Below are 18926 nucleotides of genomic sequence, written 5' to 3'. Positions count from 1 at the left end.
TAACAGGCACTTACGCTGTTGCGGAGAGCCTCCCCACTGGCCCTGGGATGCCACGCCGCAGCACGGGGCTCAGGCACCAGCGGGGCCTTCTGCCATGTTCTCCTGGCATAAATCCCTGGGCTGGTGTCCCAGGAGGCGTTCCCGGGGCATTCTGGGGGGCCCCTTTCACCCCGGGCACACTTCCCGGAATGCCAGTGATCCTGCACCACCTTTTTAGTTGGTGCAGGCCCACTTTCCCCTATGGGGGGAGTAGCATTTTTTCCTGGTTTCTTCCTCCACGGCCGCCGGGAAGCCTTTGAGGAGGCTTCTCAGCTGCACCATCCCAGCCGCAGTGGTAGCCCCCTCCTCAGGAATGGGCTCAAAGTGTCTCAGAGTCCCCTTTGCTCCTGGAAACTCTAACTGAATAGAGGCAGGAAACAGAACCCGCAATATTTGTTTATAAATATCTGAGGTCAAATAATAAATATGACACGCAGAGCCTCAGGAATGAATGGAATAAGGAACTAGACTGCTCTGTTTTGCCAGAGCAACAGGATACGGCATTAAAGTTTATCTGCTTTCTTTATGGATCTTAAGTTGAGACATATTCAGAAAAAAATTATGTTCAGCAAAACAAAATTATATACAATCACCTTCTCTTCCCAGCTGGCTTCATGTGGAAGAGTGGGGAATCAAACCTGGTTCTCCAGATTAGAATCCACCACTCTTAACCACCATACCATTCTGGCTCTCAGTGCAGAAAGGCAGTATATACTTTGTAAAAATTTATACACCCTACCCCAAATTTCCAGGAATTTTCCCAATCCAGAGTTGGCAACCCTACTGCCTCTGCATATATTTAAGATTAAATTGCAAGATAAATAAATAAAACCTAAGCACCTCCCCTACCCCCCAAAGCATAGCTTAAGATCATTTATTGCAGCTAACCTTTTAGATTTCATAGTACGTATGGAAATGCTAATACAACAGGTTAAGCAGCTGTCCACCCACCCTTTGGCAAGTGGATCTGTGCTTTTGACATGTGTACAGAACCTGCTGGACCATTCAATTCACTATAACCATAGCTACTCAGAATGTAAAACCAGAAAGCTGGTAGATGTACAGGTGAGAAGTAATCACATAATGTCTAAAACCCCAGAGATGCTTTCTTTAAATGAAACTTAAAAGCAAGATGGTGAATAACTAGACAACATAACAACAAAGCCAGAGATTAAATGTGAAAACACACTAGGTAGAGAGATTTCACATTCAATTCACATTACTACTTTTCCCACTAATGAGTGTTTTTAGTCTCCCCTGTTGTGCTATATGTAGGTAACTAGATTAGGTCCAATAGCACCTTAGAGACCATCAAGATTTTCAGAGTATAAGCTTTCAAGAGTCAAAGCTCCCTTTGTCAAACATTTATACCTCAAAAATCTTGTTGGTCTCTAAGGAGCTACTGGACTTTTACTAGTGACCAATATAGCTATCCTCTGAAACTATGTAGGCCACAATCCTAAGAATGCCTTCCTGGGAGTAAGCTCCACTGAATGAAATTGGACTTACCTTTAGCACACCTGCTTGTGATTGCTCCTTATGTGTGGTATAGTCTAGTAGTAATGGTGTTAGACTAGGAACTGGGAGAATTACGTTCAACTCCCTGCTCACTCTGCCTTTAAGCTCATTGGGTGGCTTTGGGTCAGTCGCTCTCTTTCAACCTAACTTACCTCACATAATTGTTGGAAGGATTCAGTGGGGGAGAGCGATATGTGTTGCCCTGAGTTCCTTGGAGTAAAAGTAAGATAAAATGCACTAAATTGAGATGGTCATCTTAAATTGATGGACCAGCCAATTCAGTTGCACAAACACACATTCTAACCAAGCACCCTTAAAAGACAGAGAAAAAAACTGCAGTAGCAGCCTGTTCAGTATCCCAGCTTCCCTACTAGTAAAAGGTTTCACCATTTTGTAACTCCAGTTTTGTCATATTTAGGTGTTGCAAAAAAGGGAATAAGACACGGGATTCAGGAAGGAAAAGATGCCTTCGTGACCCGGCAGTTCTTTTTAGTGGCAAAATAATTAAACCTGTCAATGTAACTCTTGTCATACTGTCTATGGAATATCACCACAGGACATTTATTGTCCTGAACACTGGAGTGTAGCCAAGCAATAAAAAGGAGCAAAAACCCCACTGCATAAAATCCAAGGAGCCATCATGAAACTCTTGGACAATAGCAGGAAGAGATAAATCAGAAAGACTATCTTATTGATATAATCATGCAATAACCCCTGCGGAAGAACAGATTCCATTGGTTTCTGAGGGAGCAGGGAAGGAAATAGCTACAATCTTCTTGTAACAGCTGAGTATTTCTTCAGATGTGTAGAAATTGCGGTTTTTATTAGCCTCATAAATAAAAAATATATATAGAAGTGTTAAAAAAAAGGACCCTTTCTCATGTTTCTCCTCTTTGGTAATAACTCACAATTGGAGACATACAGTTTGACCAAGCTGCTGATGCCAACATTGGTGTTGTGCTGAGGTCCAAGGTCACCCAGCTAGCTTCCATAGCAGAGTTGGGATTTGAACCCATCTCTCTCCCGGGTCCTAGTCTGACACTCTAACCACTGCGCCATGCTGTCCGGTATAGTGGGTTCCAATGCACAGGTATCATGGCTGGTTCAGTCTTAATAGTTACCCTCAATACCAGTACCACACTTCACCCACTTTCCTTTTTTCATTTTGCAATGCCAAAGCAGATTCTTCCCACCACAAACCTGACTGATAACCTACTTGGAATGTTCTGCATAGTTGCCATGTGTACATAGGGCATGAACAGGAACTCTCAACAGCTATATTTAGCCCTCCCTGACCTGGATGGCCCAGGCTAACCTGATCTCATCAGATCTCAGAAGCTAAGCAGGGTCGGCCCTGGTTACTGCTTGGATGGAAGGCCACCAAGGAAGTTCAGGGTCGATATGCAATGGCAAACGAATTCTGTTCATCTCTTGGCTTGAAAATCCTATGGGGTCATCATAAGCCAGCTGTGACTGGATGGCATTTTCTGCCACCACATTCAGCCGTGTGAAATTGGGTGGAAATGGTACTGTACATAAAAGGCTGTGTTGAAAACAGACACCAATAGCTGACTTCAGGGTATACTTTACTCGAATCCAGGTGCATGCCATAGTACACATACACACACATAGTACACACACAGTACACACACACACAGTACACACACACAATCACCCCGCTGTAAGATACCATTGCTTCTGGCACTCAGAATAAACTTAACGTATTCATGAAAATCTCCCAGGAAAAATAAAGGAAATTTAATTTACTTCTCAGGATACTGAAAGAAAAGAGCATCAAGTAATTAACCATTACCACTGATGTGTGCTATGATGCTGGAGAAGGTACTGCAAAGAGCAGGGAACAATTATTTTCTGCTTATAAAGCTGCCAGGAGCATTCTGCTGCATTTTAGATATAAGTTACAGATGGAAGGAAGAAAAAGTTAGAAAAGGCAGCCTTTGGAGATTTTAGAGACTGCTTGCTTGCAAGCACCAACAAAGGCATGGTTACTTAATGCAATTTAAAACAAAGGTGTTTGTAAGTGGCTCGCTTTGGCTCGTCTCTGATTCCTGGTCTTACGCCTTTGCTTTCTTTCTACATGTATAAGGCTGCTGCGCCTTACATACTTTTTGGCCTTTCAACCAAGTCCAAAATAATTTAGGCTGCTAATTGTTGTTTTATGCTCTTTTTATGCTTGGACTAGGTTTTATGCCTTACTATTATTCTGTATGCATTTTAATGATATTGTATTATTTTATTTTGTGAGTGGCCTTGAGCAGGTCTCTTGAGAGGGGTCATATACATTTTCTAAGCATATAAATAATAAATCATCCCAAGAGTCCTGCAATTTTGGGAGGTAGTGGAACTAGGGGACCATTTTCTGTGTTGTATCAACCGATCAATCAATAGATCTAAAGGGAAAGTCTTGTGTATAATAGTTTGTTTTCTGTTAGTAGCAATGTATAGTAATTAGGCTTTTAACAATACATTTTTGTGTTGTTATTGTATCCTTCTGTTCACCACAACCGATGTGCTTGACAGCAATAGCCATCCCACGAGAACAGATATTCACTGGTGAACAATTAGTCATTTCCCACACTGCTGAGATCTCCTTTTTACTGAAGGCTAGTAAGGTGGTGTTCTGATTGTCAGTTTGCTCTTTTCAAGATAGCTAGAATACATCACTACTTGGATCATGCAGAATGAAGGCTCTCAAGGGGAAACCACGGTATTTTTAAAGGGAAAAAGTTGCTTCTGCTAGTAAGAATCACAGATGTTTCTGAAAGTTTCTTGTTTCCTCTGCTAGATGGTACTGAAATTCTGATGTGCCTAGGAAGCAACAGCCAAAAAGCTGGAAGAAATGGAATTTCTGAGTCACCCATGAGACTCTTTTTGTGCTATTATTTTTAAAGATCTAAAAACGCAGACAGAGGACTGACAGTGCATTCCTAAGCGGAATTATACCCTTCTAAGTCTATTAAAGTCAATGGGCTTAGATGGGTGTAATTATGTTTAGGATTGCCCTTTGAGTATTCTTGTTCTCGTGAACACTATAGGATAACCCAAGGTTTCCAACAGAAAGCATACTTAGTCATGAGCCCATGTGCTGGCACTTGGTACGATGTCACAAAGTGTCTGTGTCCAGATGGTCAACCTATGATTTAATTGGCATAGTGATCAACTTCCTATAGTTAGGGACTTCTCAGAGTTGTCATTGAAGGAAACATGCTTATATTTTCTCAGCATTTGAACATTATGTTGGACAAGTTGAGGGGTGGGGAGAGAGAGAGAGAGATTGACAAGAGATAACAATACTGCTACATTAGGAGATAAGGCAAGTTCAAGTTAAGAAAAAGGTACCAAGTACCAAAGTCAAGTAAAATGTTCAATAATACCCCAAGGTAACCACTAGGTAGGCTGGGCCCACCCTTTAAAATGACTTGGTAGGCCTGACCTGCACTGAATTCCACCCTAGTAGGATACAAACATAAATAATAATGTGGAAGGTATGATGTTCCCAACGTCCCCTACCACCAGGGAGGTCAGGCATCCTGCTCCAGTGGTATACCTCCTGCCCCTGCCAGGCCTACCTGCCATCCCTCAACTGGGCAATGGGGTAAAACTGCATGGAGAAATGGGGGGCAATTCGGATGGCAGATTAGAAAGTTACTCATGGTAACTGATTTCTGTTGAAACCAGCATAAACATCATCTGAATGCAATGTCTCCAAACATATGCCATCACAAAAATGGAAGCGTCTGAAGGAAATGTTGAGTGATCAAAACAAGTGGAATGTGAAGTTCCTATGCACGGCCCTATTACTTCCCCTCCGCAAAGTTCTCATACACAGTCCTAACACTGCCCCTTTTCCCTTGAAGAGTTTTTTTTTAAGCCAGTTTGTGAATTCTGCAGAGACAGATTTTCACTAGGAAATTGCAAAAAAAAAAAAAAAAGGAAAAAAAGAAAGAAAAAAATTCAGGTGCACATATGGACTTGCACGTACACGCCCCTTCGGATCACAGGCCAGATGGTATGAAGGTTTAGCAACATGCTAAAGCAATCAGCCAGAGCGTCTTCAAAACCTAACTTACTCACTAATCCTGCGGAATTACAAATGGCTGCCTCCATGCTTGTTTTCAAAGCAGAGAACTGTAAGATACAGAAAAAACAATTCAGTTGATACTGATTTTTTTTAAAAAAACAACCTCAGTGCCTCCTAACGAACAACTGTCACTCAAAAAGTCAGTGAGGCATGGATAGTTTCGCATCATCTAGCAGAACAAAATATAGCTGACCTGTTGACCCCTCCACCTTAAGAAATGTTTCCCCGGAGCTGTTGACAGGAATTGAGACAATAAATAATGAGAAATGGTAACTTGTGCTCATATACAGGTAGCATGGGCAATCGTATCAAAAATTGTTGAAATGAATGCAACATAATAACTGAAATACACTGCAATATCATTAACAATAATTAAACTTTCCAGTGGCGGAATGGGACTTTTCTGCCTCCCCTTCTCAGAGCACCCCATTCATCTCTACAAAATGCTGCTCCTGAGGGACAGGGGACTCCTGAGGAACAATGTGAGGGGGTTCTGCAGCAGGAAGGGAGGAATTGATGTAAATTGCCAATTTCATCTAGATCTATCTCAGTGTTTCATAGTAACTACTCCTAAGATATGAATGGAATCTACCATCTCATCAAAACAATGGCACAAATGCTCTGACTCAGTTGATTGCTTGAAGGGGATATCTAAAACGTTCTCATATCAAGGCAGGCAAAAGTTTTCAAGGTGTCCAATGAACTCTTATCAGAGTTATTATTACCTAGGGCTTTTTACTTAAGATGTTATGGTAGTGGTAAAAAAGGTAAAGGTCCCCTGTGCAATCACCAGGTCATTCCTGACCCATGGGGTGACGTCACATCCCGACGTTTACTAGGCAGACTTTGGTTACCGGGTGGTTTTCCAGTGCCTTCCCCAGTCATCTTCCCTTTACCCCCAGCAAGCTGGGTACTCATTTTACCAACCTCAGAAGGATGGAAGGCTGAGTCAACCTTGAGCCGGCTACCTGAAACCAACTTCCATCGGGATCGAACTCAGGTCCTGAGCAGAGCTTGGACTGCAGTTTTGCAGCTTACCACTCTGCGTCACGGGGCTCTTATGGTAGCGGTGGCCATGTTGAAAAAAACAGGATACTTTAATATATGAACATAAGGATATGTGAAAAACTCTGCTGGACCAGAACACAAGTCCCATCCTACATACAGAACTGCAGGATGCAAACATAGGCTCCCGGCAGATTTCTAGATGTGTTGTGGTCAGTCCTATACTGGGACTGATCTGCGTGGACTAGTAGATGCAACTCTAGCATTAGAATTCGACCTCAGTTCGTAAGGCTGTAGCCCATTTTTATCTAATTCGAGCTCGAAACTGTAAGCTGTCCCACTCGCATTCATGCTGTATCAGAGTACTCCTCCTGGACTCAGCTTTTCAAAGAGTTGGCTTTTATCAGCAACACATTCTCATGTTTTATGAGCTTGGGCAAAGAAATGCTGCAGAAGAAAATGGGCATGAATGTAGCGAAAAATAAATAGCCACAAGACAGCTGAAGCCAGCCTCAAGGAGGGTCCCTTGGAACACAAGGAGGTGGGGAAGAAGACTGGTACAGCAACACATAAATGAGTCTCTGGGAAGACATCATCCAGCAAAAACTTACAATAAACTAATCTGCCCTTATTAATCCTACAGCAGTTCTCTAACTACTCCTTAGTAGTTTTAGTAGTTAGGTTTACATCATTGCTGCCCTTCCCATCCTCCCCCCATTCTGTGATTTTGTGGGGGGTAACACTGCCTGACCGGGTCTTCAGTGGTTGTTATCCCCTTAATAGAGGAATGCCATCCTGTTATTCTATTTTATTTCTGCTTTTACTATATTAGGATGTTGTGATTTTAGCTTATGTTTTATGGCTTTAAATGTTGTTACCTGCTCTGAGCCTGGCCTTGCTGGGAATGAGGGCGGGCTATCAATGTAATAAATAATAATAATAATAAATAATGAATATTATGGAAGCCAAAGTGGTCTATCAAGGTAATTGCATCTGCAAATGCAAGTCTTCATGAGTACAAAATCTAATTACTATCAAGCAGTCAGGTGAACTGATTACCTTTTGCTGGCCATCTCTAGCCTATCAGCCTGCTCCAGGCATGGGAGAAGCCTCATGAGAGAGAGAGAGCCAGCGTGGTGTAGTGGTTAAGAGCAGTGGTTTAGAGCGGTGGATTCTGATCTGGAGAACAAAGTTTGATTCTCCACTCCTCCACATGAGTGGCGGAGGCTAATCTGGTGAACTGAATTGGTTTCCCCACTCCTACACATGAAGCCAGCTGGGTGACCTTGGGCTAGTCACACTCTCTCAGCCCCACGTACCTCACAGGGTGTCCGTTGTGGGGAGGGGAAGGGAAGGTGATTGTAAGCCGGTTTGAGTTTCCCTTAAGTGGTAGAGAAAGTCAGCATATGAAAACCAACTCTTCTACCTATAGCAGTCTGGCAGTGCCATCCTAAACAGTTACATGCTTCTGAATCCAATGAAGTCAACGGGCTTAGAAGCGTGTAACTTCGCTTACAATTGCACCGTAAGAGGCTTCATGGTCCATGGTCCATGATAAGAATGCCATTTTTAACACAGTGAGCTGCAACCTACATTTCGAAGATGTTACAAAACAATTTTTCTCATTAGACAAGGTCTGGATCATTACCTCAAAACAATACTTATTTCCTAATTACTGAAACAAAGCTCTATAATTGAGAAAGCCAAAATCTCTCTCATATGTACCCAAAAGAAACTTTATTTTAAAAGCAACACATTACATACAATATCCTCTTTTTTTTCATATGATCCCTCAATAATGGCATTTTTGCCAAGAAACATATATATGTGATTAGGGTGATTACAATACGACAATAACCCATCACTGCTAACTATTATAAAACAGTAAACTATTATTCATTACACTATAAAATCCAAAACCTAATTGAAAATGCTAGTTTAGCATAATTCCCACAAGCCATCATTCTTTAATATTGTGAAATGAATGAGGTTTTCGTGGAGCTATTAATTGATACTGACAAGCAATAACCACTGGAATGAAACTCCAATTATGAGCAGCAATTAATCACTTTTACTGTCATCTGTGGTGTCAAACAAAATTCAATAAAGTTCTAAACACTAAAGAAAAAAAGAAATTTATACCTCTTGTGGCTGAATGCGATTCATACAAATCAGAGGGTCTTTTGTTGGTGAAATCATGTCATTTAAAAAACATGTTATTTCCCACATTAATAGGAAGTTTCACTTTTTGTTGTATCCCATGTGTTTATATTTTCATCTGCCTTAGACTGATTAAGGATTTACTTTCATACTGTCATGGTATAATCAAAGGCAAGCTTTGTTTAATGACAGATATATACAGACATATATACAGATAATAAAAATAAGTCTACAGGACCTTAATCTCCCTGTTTAAGATTTTAACGCTGAATTTCTATTGATGTCATGAGTAGAAATCTTTTCTAACGAACAGGACTATGATCCTTTCTGATTCTAAATACTTCTGCAATATTTCTGGAGTAATGTTGCCTTCTCTTTACCAATGTTGTGGGGATCTTAAAAAAAATTATTTAGTACATTTTCATTCCACCTTTCCTCCAAGGAGTTCAAGGCTGCGTGCATGATTCTCCCCACTTTTTTTATCCTCGCAACAACCAGTGAAGTAGGTCAGGCTGAAAAAGAATGACAGCCCAAGATCATACAGTGAATTTCACAATAAATTTGCATCTGGGCTGCCCCAGACCAACCCTCTAACTGCTATATATCACACTGGCCCTAGAGATAGGTTGCCAAGAGTTGCAAGGGGGTGCAGTGAATTAACATAATGGGCCATTGAAGAAGCTACTTTCTATGACACAAGAAAAAGACTTACAGCGCATTCCTGCCTTCTGAGGATGAAAGCCCTCAGGAGGCCAGGAACGGGCTGCGCCAGCGTTGGGGCCCCCTGCACCAGTGTCTGGGCTACGTACGCCAGCGTTAATGGCCCCAATACCAGCGGGGAGGCCCAGACACCAGTCTCCAGCCACTGCCACTGCAGCGCCACCCAGGGACGCCAGTGGGGCCTTCTGCCAGTGTCCCACCGGAGTAAAGGCCCGCACTGGCGTTCCGGGGGGCGTTCCGGCATCCCGGGAGGTGTTCCTGGGGCATTCCAGGGGCAGGAGCTGCCACGCAGCCTCACTATTCTCTATGGGGCGAAATGCCCCATTTAAAATTTAAAAAACCGCAAAAAGGTTTTTAAAATATTTTCGGCGTTCAAAGAACTGCTTAGGAGGCACCGCGGCAGCACTTCCTCCCCGTCGTCCTTGCGCGCCGCCAGCTCAGGAATGGGCTGTAAAGACCATAAGAACATTAGAACATAAGAACATAAGAAAAGCCATGCTGGATCAGACCAAGGCACATCAAGTCCAGCAGTCTGTTCACACAGTGGCCAACCAGGGGCCTCTACAAATCCCACAAACAAGACGACTACAGCAGCATTGCCCTGCCTGTGTTCCCACTTAGGGAGGGGCTGTGGCTCAGTGGTAGAGCATCTGCTTGGCATGCAGAAGGTCCCAGGTTCAATCCAGTTAAAGGGACTAGGCAAGTAGGTGATGTGAAAGACCTCTGCCTGAGACCCTGGAGAGCCGCTGCTGGTCTGAGTAGACAATACTGACTTTGATGGACCAAGGGTCTGATTCAGTAGCAGGCAGCTTCATGTGAATCACCAGAAGCTCTATGGTTTTCCACAGAATTGACGATGCAGCCACCATTAAAAATAAATAAATCTCCCACTGCCACTTGGAGTCATAGTAGGAGGCATGGCAGAAACCTTTCTCTGATGGTGGAAACTTCCTTTTTTGAGAGCAAAACTCTTTTTTCTGGAGCAAGACTCAACACTTTGCAGACAGGAATTATAGGCTGTATCCTAAGTACTTTTCCTATTGGCGAAGGAGGGAGGAGGGGCCCCTTTTGACAACCAAAAAGATATGTTGGGGATGCGGGGACCCAGGTGGACAAAAGCTATATGGGATGGAGGATACAATGAGGAGGGGAATTGGAGGAGACAGAGCAGAAAAGCTGGCAGGATCCAACCACTGAGTTGCATATTTTAATGGTGGAGATCATCTGGCAGATCAGCCTCCTGAAAATTAGAAAATTAGGTGCCTCTGGCTTCCTTTTTTACTAGCCAGAATAATTAAACATGTTTATTTAGTCTTATATATGTGTGTGCAATGCATGCAAGTCTGGTCGACTATAAATTGCTTCAACAAGGACAGTGGGACTGAACACAAAACTTACTTCAACCCAGTCACTGTTGAGAATAATCTTTGGAAGGGCTGAGAGTTCTAAAGGATATGGGCGCAGAGATGATGGACCCAAAATTAAACCAAATTTAATGTTAAGTATACATACCGAAGTGACACCGTTTCAAAAGAATATTTATCAAACATTTACAGAATATGCCAGGTCAATGCATATGCATCTAGAAGTAAGAATTATTAATTTTACTTCTAAGTATGCAGGACTGTGATCCAGCGTACATGCTAAATAATGTCTTAAATGTTTTAATGTCGAAATGTTTTAATGGTTTGAAGTTTCCCACCTTGGGGACCCCATTTGGGTGGTGAAGCCGCACAATTTTTAAAATAAATAAATAATAAATAAATAAATAAATAAATAAGGTAATAAGTACTGACATTTTCTTATTATTGATCAATCACTGTTGTATTTGTTCTCGATTCCATTCAAGCAATACACTCTTAACATGAGTTGGTGAACTGTTGTTTTACAGATGCAACATCTGGTGAAGGTATCCAACAAACCTCTTCTTGGGCGAAAACGCATGGTCGCTTTTTCTTCCTTTAATCCCTGTTTTAGCCAGGATCGAACGCACATTAGGCGAAACGCATGCGTTCGATCCTGGCTGAATCCTGGCTGAAACAGGGATTAAAGGAGGATAAAGCGACCATGCGTTTTCACCCCTTGAAGATTTATAATACCAGCGAGTCGAAAACACCAATATAGTATAAAGTTATGCTAAATTATGTGATTCACAAATATTTCATAAAAATAATTGCCAATGGGTTTGTTTAGGATCCACCCAATTTGCTCCAACTATTGATGCAGAAACTAAGGGTGCAATCCTAATCACACTAACCTGGAAGCAAGCACCACTGAACATGGTGGGACTTATTTCTTAGACCTGCATAAGATGGTGCTGTTATAGTGCAGAGCTACAACCTTCAAAGTCGGCTATTTAGGACTCTTTAGGACTGCACTGTTCATCTCTGCACAGTGCTTAACATCACCCACTTTTGGCAGTCTTGGCACATCTGATCTAGCATTTAAGAATCTTGGGATTAGATAAAGGATTGCAAGCCTCGGGTAGTTGCCAAAATAGCTGAAAAGAGGTGATAAAATAATAGAATCCACCCCATTTTTGTATGCCAACTTGCCTGGCTTTGACAATGTCCCATGCTTTGATACACCTCCCCATTCAATAAGGTTGCCAAGCGACCAGAAGAAGCTTATCTTGCTCTTCTGCTTTGAAATAGCTGGGCATAAATCGGCAGATTTATGCTGATTTATGCCCAGAGCATGGAGATAAATATTTGCAAACTGCTGTTAGCAAACAAGGAGTCTGGAAGAAAGGAAGATAGATTTAATCCTCACTGACATACAGGAATAAGTGGATTTGAACCTAGGGGGAGGGGCTGTGGCTCAGTGGTAGAGCATCTGCTTGGCATGCAGAAGGTCCCAGGTTCAATCCCCAACATCTCCAGTTAAAGGGACTAGGCAGGTAGGTGATGTGAAAGACCCCTGCCTGAGACCCTGGAGAGTCGCTGCCACTCAGAGTAGACAATACTGACTTTGATGGACCAAGGATCTGATTCAGTATAAGGCAGCTTCATGTGTGTTCAAGATGAGGGCTGGGGTTTTTCCTCTGCCACAAAGTCTCTGCGTGGCATCTGATGAGTTTATGTTCAGACAGATTTCCAACCTTACGGTGCAATCCTAAGAAAGCTTTCCTGGGAGGAAACCCCACTGAATAGACCCGAGTAGCATTCTGAGTAGACCCACTTAGGATTTCTCTCTGAGTTCTCCTCCAGTTATATTATCAGGATAATAGGGATTTACCTCACAGGTATTGTGGGAGAACAACGGTAATCAAGAATGCAAAACACCTTGCAAGTCAAAAACCTTCAATGAAACTCGTAAAGTTTTCTGGGAAGTGTCCCCCCCCCCCCCGTTCACTGACACCTCCCCCAACACTACTTTCCATGCACAGATAGTTAGGCTTTCGTAGGCCAAGTGACCAAAAGCCAAGCTGGTTTTATTGCTCTGTAAAGTCCAAGACAGCCTCCGAAATAAAACATTTGTGCGCTTAAGAAATAGCAATAAAATGTTGCTCCGTTGGAATCTCTTTACAACATACGTTCCAGTAATTAAAAAAAATAAATAACCATATTTGCTTGCCACTTCCAGCAATAAACGTCCTTCATTTCATCTCCAGATGATTTCAGTTAATTCCTTCTCTTCAACAAGATCTCAGTTTTTTCTTAACTATTCAGAGATTCATGGAATATGTTATAGCTTTCTGTATCGGCAACAGAGTTTCCCAGCGAATCAATACAGTAGGCAAAACAATAATCTCCAGTACAGCGGTAAAAGTTAAGCAGCACATTTCACACCACTGTATGGGGAGTCAAAACTATTCTGTGCTCCAAATCAAGAAAAATGAATTTATATCTTTTCCAGAATGTTTTTTTTTTTTTTTTACAATCCCACTACAGGGGGGAAATTATATAACAGGGTTTTTTTTTGTTTTTTTACTGTTCCTTTACCCCCACCCCCAATTTTGAAATATTTCTAAAACACTTTCTGTTGTTTGGTTATCAAGTTAATTGCGATTATCTCTCAGTTCTTATATGCCTTTCCTTAGGCCATTGGGTGTAGAGTTCTGCCTGCATCACTGATTCATCCCATCAAAGATTCAAAAAAACAAACATGTACATTTTGTGACACAACAGCTTCTACGTAAAGATTTTAAACTTGTTTTTAGGAAAGATTGAGGAAAATTATTGCCTCCCCCCAATCAGCAGCAACTGGTACCCCACAAATTATTAGCGTTCACACTCCAACCACCTGATGCAACCACTCAAGACTCCTCTAGACTTTGAGCAGATTTTTCCAGAGTATTACAGTATCACTGTAACTATACTTAGGGGACCCCCCCAAAATAATTCCCCTTTATCCACCATGGTGGTGAGCATGTCAGGGTGTTTAGGGTTAAGGGTTATTTCTTTAAGGAAGGTGCTCATTATAAAGAGGGGAACATCTCTGATCTTCAAAATTTACTTCTTATTTACACACTAGCCATTCACATATAGAAAGAACGCACACATAACTTGGGCTTGGTGACAGGGATACAAATTTGTTGATTAATTTAGAACACTTGTATCCTGCCGTGGGTCCCATATATACCCCCCAAGTAGCTTACATACTATCAGATATTAATACAATGTTCTGTGGGTCATAATGCAATACTGTTTTCCCATTCATTTCTTTGAAACCCCACCTGGGAACATGGAAGTCCCACCTAGGCTGGTTACGGCCCTGCTCTCTCTGTTAATATGATACCCGGTAGGCTTATCTGATTGCTTAATCCTGGTTTTGTTCCAGCTCTTTCAGATCCTTACCTGCCTGGGAGGAAGCTTGAGCGTAGGCTCCTATGCATGCTTACTCAGAAGTAAGTGCCATCGAGTAGTTCATGGGATTGCAGTCTACGGCCGTGTCTAGTCCTCCCTCTCAACAGTTATGCCGGCCGGGGTCCTTTGAATACGGAACATGATATGTAAATGGGTCAGCTCTTTGGATCCGATGCTGCTTAAAATTCCATTATCAGGACATTATAATCATGCCTGTAGCTCCGGGTTATTTAATTGCTTCTAGTATTAGACAAAATCATACTGTATTGTGATACCCTCCCATCCCACCCTCAGCTAAATACACTCGAATTTTTGGCTGTGATTCAGGGCCCCTTTCTGATCTCTTAACACTGATTTTGGACCAAAATGAAAGACCTTTAAAAAAAGAAAAGCCTATTACACAACTGATATGTAATCAGTAATGGCAATGGTTCGGCTGTGATTACGTTAAGCCGACTTGCCAGTGTGACCTCAGCTTCAAAGCATTTAGGAGGGGAAATATGGAGAAAAGCCCAAGAGTTAAAGGTCCTTGGGTTTTTTGTGGGGGGGGGGGAGAGGGATTTGGGTATGATCTGGGATTTTTAGGAATGAGTTCAATGATAAAAGATAGCAAACGGCCTATAATCAAAGGAGCGGGTACCTTTGAATCCGTTCTGAACTATACTTCATACTCTGGGCACCTTTATTACATACTGAACTCCATTCTGGATCTATAAGAACTATTTAAATATGAATTTTCTTTTTTAACTTTTTTTAAAAAAAAATTATTACAGGGTACAGAAAAATGGGAAAAAGGGGAAAGGTAATTGGGCTACAGTCATTTCCATTTCCATTTCACTGGTGTATGGGCTTTCTTCATCATCTCTATCTTAATCTTTATTTTTTCTATAATTACCACTATTTCATACATTATTCCAATATACAACTTGGAGCATCTCTGCTGAGTATTCACCTTTAGTATTTCTTCTTCTTTTATTTTAGTTTTGATATCAAGGTAAGTCACTCCCTCCCCCTGCCCAACACTTGGGCATTTCTAATACTGGATGTTATGTATGCATATGGGTGTGGGTCATTGAATCAAGGGAAGGAACTCCGTGTAATTGCATCAGGGGAAACCCTGGGCAGCTTGGAGTTCCCGAGGCTCCTGACCGGTGTGTTCCAATTGGCTATTGGGTTTCCCCCCCCCCCAATCAAGGTTGTGAGGGGAGTGGCCGCAGGCGGCCAAGCGGGCACATAAGCAGGGATCTGGACATTGTAGTTAGTTCTGTTCCTGTTCACCTAATAAAGCGGTTGCTGTTGGAACTCCATCTCTGACCTCGTGTGTTTCCCCCAAGCAGACTACGAAGGCTGGTAGGCAGTCCGGCTGCCCTGCTGAAATCACTCAGGACTACTGCTGAAATCTCTGTGACCGGTAGGCAGCCCGGTTTGCCTTGCTGAATCACTGCGACACACGAGGGAGACGCAACACGTCGCACAATGGCCACCAAGGGCTCCATGGAGGCGTTTGATCCGGCTCACCCAAGCGAGTGGGAGAGCTATGCCGACCGCCTCAGCTTCTTCTTGGATGCAAATGACGTCACCGACGCCAGCAAGAAATGCTTGCTTTTCTTCAGCGTTTGTGGCCCTCGGACCTTCCAGCTGACGCAAAACCTGATTGCCCCCGCGAAGTTAGGTGAGACTCTGTTCGCCAAAATCATGGCAGCGCTGTGCGCTCCCCTCAGCCCACGCAACTCGCCTGGCGTCTGGACTTCCACTTGAGGGACCAGGAGCCCGGGGAGTCCATCTCCGCTTATGTCGCAGCTCTCCAACAGGCCGCGAGGTTTTGCAACTTTCCGGACCTCGACGGCACCCTCCGGAACCGGCTCATTTTCGGCCTGCGGAACGAGAAGGTGTGCAGCCGCCTCGTGGCAAATAAGGATATCTCGCTTGCGGCGGCTGTTGAGGAGGCCACGGCAGCTGAGGCGTCGGCAAGGGCGGACCGCATCGGGGACCGGGGGACCGCTCTACCATCTCATGCTGCAGTCCCCGACCATTACGAGGACGCCTGCGATGGGGACGAGGAAGAGGAAGCCCACAAGATGTCCGCCAGAGGGTTCAAGCAGCGGGGTCCGGTGGGCAGGCCGTGCGCTAGCTGCGGAGACTTGCACGACCGCTGCACGTGCCAGTTCCATGACGCCGAGTGCAGGGCTTGCGGCCGGGTCGGCCACAATGCCAGGGCTTGTGGAGCAAGGAAGGGGGCCAACCTCCAGGTACTAGCTGGCGTTCTCCTGCTATTACAATTGATCTCCAGTGGATAGAGATCAGTTCCCCTGGAGAAAATGGCCGCTTTGGCAATTGGCCTCTATGGCATTGAAGTCCCTCCCCTCCCCAAACCCCGCCCTCCTCAGGCTCCGCCCCAAAAACCTCCCACCGGCGGCAAAGAGGGACCTGGCAACTCTAACGGTGTCGATTATTTTTGTAACAGTTTATTCTGGTGGTTTTATATGTAGCCTGTATTCCTGGTCCAGTGTTTTAATCCATTTTATTATGTACATCTTAAACTATCTTTCTATCCATCCCTTCTATTCCTTCTCTTGTATCCCTTCTCACTGCTCTTAAGCACTACACCACGCTGGCCACATTACGTAGGCACCTAAGCCAGGTGGGGAAGTGGGACAGTTTACCCTAATGGGCCAGACTTTCCCGCATCCCATCTAATGGCTCATTGTCAAACCCTTCTATAGAAAACACAGCCTCTCATTTCTGTGAGTGAACATTTAAATAATGTATGCAGCGAGCTGCCCTCGCAATGCACTGGAGTGTTTCAGATCCAAATAGTCTTCACGTAGAATGTGAAGAATTCAGTCCAATCGTGGAGAAGATAGCTGCCTCTGCTATAGCCCACCAGCTCTGTTATTGTGCAACAGTATGATATGAATTCAAAGCATAAAAAACTAGACTGAATAATTCAATCTCTGAGAATGAAGCAATATAGCATCTGTGGAACAAATCCAATAAATTTGTTCCAGTACATTATTTCTAAATATTTTATAATCCTTCAACCTAACTTCAATTGATTGAATGAGGACAAATCAAGCTCTGAAGTAACTTTTGCAGATCTTAAGGTAAAATGCAGCTTTAAGACTACAAAATCCATGGTGAAGGTATACCCAAATGAAATGTATACAATCTGACTGATTGAATGGGGACAAATCAGACTCTCTGTGGTTACCTTTATAAATCCAAATAATACTACCTGAAGACTACAAAAGTCGTGGCACATGCATGCTTGATTAGGAATGGGATGTGGGCCATGCACTGGGCTGCCAACCTTCAGGTGGGACCTGGAGTTCTCCCAGAACTAATATCCAGACTACAGAGAATAGTTCTAGTTCTCTTCCTTGGAGAAAATGGCAGCTTCAGAGGGCAGATTCTATGGCATCATGTCCTTGCGAAGAAGAAGAAGAAGAAGAAGAAGAAGAAGAAGAAGAAGAAGAAGAAGAAGGAGAAGGAGAAGGAGAAGAAGAGTTGGTTTTTATATGCTGACTTCCTCTACCTTTTAAGGAGAATCAAACCGGTTTACAATCTCCTTCCCTTCCTCTCCCCACAAGAGACACCTTATGAGGTAGGTGGGGCTGAGAGAGCTCTAGGAGAACTGTGACTAGCCCAAGGTCACCCAGCTGGCTTCATGTGGAGAAGTGGGGAAACCAACCCAGTTCTCCAGATTAGAGTCCACAGCTCTTAAGCACTACAACACGCTGCCTCCCCTCCCCAAATTCAGCCCTCCCAGGCACTGCCCAAGAAACTCCAGGTATTGCCCAAGCCAGAGTTGGCAACCCCTATGCAACCCAGGGTTGGTTGTGACAGATGGCCCCAAAGGTCCACCTCAATTGTCTCAAGTCCCTCTTCCGCCCACAAATCCTGCACAGGCAGATTAGTTTTTAGGTTGTCCACAAGATGGGCAGCCAGCAGGTACCCTTGCCTGGGGTTCCCCAAACTTTTGGGAGCTTTATATACATTGTTTGACCCAGTACCATCTCACCCCTTGTTTCTCCTTCTTCTTTCTTGGTACCTGCTACAGGCACAACACACATGTACCCTTGATGCAATCAACAGACAGTATTGAAGGGACGGCCTTGTAAACAGGACCAGGCAAAATTCACCTAGGCAAATGGATTTTCCATGGATTCTGCTGCTTGTAGTACAGGGAATGGAAGGGTTTGATGGGCTGATGCCTGTGAACTATGACATTATTATCATGGTTGTGTGCTCTACCACCTCAAATATTTTACCTAGAGACACTGACAATTAAATCTGGGACCTTCTGCATGCAAAAATAAGTGCCCTCCCCAGCCACTGCCTTCCACAAAAAGTAAAATCTCTCTACCTAGTTATGAAAAGCTTGTCTGACATCCGAAGCAAAAATCATTCCTAAACCATGGGCCAGCCATTCAGCACCCTGGGTTTTGCATTAAAGAATGAAAATAGCACTGCCATTTTCCCCTGTGCACCAGATCCTTGAGATATTGTCCTGCTTGACCTTATGACCCTCACTCTGATGCTCTTGAGCCCTGACCTTGGGCCTGTAAGACTTT

The sequence above is a fragment of the Euleptes europaea genome, chromosome 15 (genome assembly GCF_029931775.1).
Source record: "Euleptes europaea isolate rEulEur1 chromosome 15, rEulEur1.hap1, whole genome shotgun sequence".
In the NCBI taxonomy this organism is placed as follows: domain Eukaryota; kingdom Metazoa; phylum Chordata; class Lepidosauria; order Squamata; family Sphaerodactylidae; genus Euleptes; species Euleptes europaea.
This window is presented reverse-complemented; position numbering follows the sequence as displayed.